Source organism: Fukomys damarensis, unplaced genomic scaffold (genome assembly GCF_012274545.1).
Source record: "Fukomys damarensis isolate Sample0158 unplaced genomic scaffold, DMR_v1.0_HiC HiC_scaffold_9, whole genome shotgun sequence".
Lineage (NCBI taxonomy): Eukaryota > Metazoa > Chordata > Mammalia > Rodentia > Bathyergidae > Fukomys > Fukomys damarensis.
The window spans coordinates 6,331,896-6,333,909 of record NW_022900921.1 but is presented as its reverse complement, the minus strand read 5'-3'; the positions used below and the strand labels follow the sequence as shown (position 1 = coordinate 6,333,909).

The following is a 2,014-nucleotide window of genomic DNA, read 5'->3' as shown; positions in this document are numbered from 1 at the left end:
AAAAAAAAAAAAAAAAAAAAATCACTATATTAAAATCACTTAAATCTAATCGTCAAGTGTGCTATAAGATATAAACATTAGTACTGTGAGATTGCACACAAAGAGGTCTGCCCTAGTCGGAAATTTCAAAAGTTCTGTTAAGCCTGGTCAGAACCTAATTTGACCTACTCTGGAAGCATTAAGGTAAAAAAGAAAACCAGGGTTGATTGTGTCTTAGTTCATTTAAATACATACATCACACACACATATAAATATAGGACATATTTCAAAATTAAAATTGAAATGTTATATAATAGTTCTCACAAATTGGAACAAAGTAAAGTAAGAAAACTAAATTGTATAATGCCATTAATTGCTGACCTCCTGATTTTTCTTGGATTTCTTATGACCTCTTAATTTTAGGCCACAGAATGACAAAAGGGCCACGGAGTAAACATGATTAATAAAACATCGGCAATTTAACACTTATAAGACAGTGACTTTTGAGCTCTTCAGTTATTCACAAAGTTAGGGAACTGAAATAATGACATTGAGAATGTTGCCTGGCACATTAGTTGTCCCAACTTAAATAATCAATATAATTCCTAATCTGAGACCAATGAAATTGTACACAAAATGATCAGCGCCTCAAAGTTGTTTGTGACTCCAATTATTAAAACCAGCATTGTAAAGTACCCTTACATGTAATACAAAAACTTAATGGATGTTTTGATTGAATAAAGGCATGGAAAGATCATTTAAAAGTACCATTTTTCCAGCCTACAGTTCTAGTATGCATAAGCACCATTGGTGTGCTGGTGGCTGGCTTGAAATGACCCACTGAAGCTTATGAAAATATTTAGGAACTTTGCAAGCCTGTTGCCAAAGAAATGGTGCTGGAAATCAGTCACAGTGGAAATATTTATACCAAAGATCTTCACAAACACTCTAGATCATATTTTTTTTCTCCTCCAGATAACTGGCTTATCAGCAGTCCATTCACAATTAAGAAGCTGGCATTCTGCCATCTTGCTGTGATATATGTGATTTGTTTTCAGAATAAATGTTCAGTAGCACTGTTATAATTAGACTGCTGAAAATTGTGGGTCTCTCACCAGGGAGGAAAGAAACAGTCACTGAACCAGATTTGTCACCCAAAGTCACCAGACGAAATAGACTAAAGAACGATAATCATGTCACAAAAGCCTCATCTGCATTTTATAATTAACCTAGAGTGGGAGCATCACTCTTAGATGTTGTCCACTAATATGAGCATAGAAAACAGCACCAGTAGTACATGCTATCTTCCCTATACATCCCTTTTTAAATATCTCACAGGATTTACTACAAAAAGATACAAATTTTCCACATTCTTCTCTACTGGCTGGAGCCCTTTCTTCTAAACTTGTAGAAATACATTATAAAAACATTGTGATGGAGTTTACTATTACACTTGCTTATGGAAGCCAGAGCCAAAGCAAACATCAAACACCATCCAGGTCATCATCTTGAGACCATAATTTTAAGGGAAATAAATCACACACGCAAGTTTCAATATCACATCATTGCTTTTGCGTGAGAAACCCAAAGGGCAAACAAGGAGCAAAATGAAGAATATATATTGGGAACTGGGAAGAACTTGTTCACATGACAAGAGAAACAAGGGAAAGGGGGAGCGTGCCTTAGTTATTCTTGTCTTGTTGCTGAGACAAAATACCCATCACCTACTGTTAAAAGTGAAAAGGCGCTCATGTAGCTCACAGTTTGTACAGGTTTCAGGCCATCTCCAGCTGTATCTAAGGCAGGGTGGGATGGCAGACAGCAACTGCAGAGGAGAGGAGCAACAGTGCACGGCAGACAGAAGGTCGCAGAGCAAGCAAGAGACCTGACAAGGCTGGGTGTGGTGGCGCATGCCTGTAATCCCAGCCCTTGGGAGGCTGAGGCAGGAAGATCACTGTGAGTTTGAGACCAGCCTGGGCTGCACAGTGAGTTCCAGGTCAGTGTTAACTACATAGGGAGACCCTGTCTCAAAAAA

The 2,014-nt window shown here is 38.0% G+C and overlaps 1 long non-coding RNA gene across 3 annotated transcripts in view; it reads right to left on the bottom strand.

Moving 5' to 3' along the window:
• Positions 1–2,014, bottom strand: part of LOC104873151 — a 111,472-nt gene that overhangs the window by 43,694 nt on the left and 65,764 nt on the right. The gene's annotated exons all lie outside the window — the stretch shown is intronic.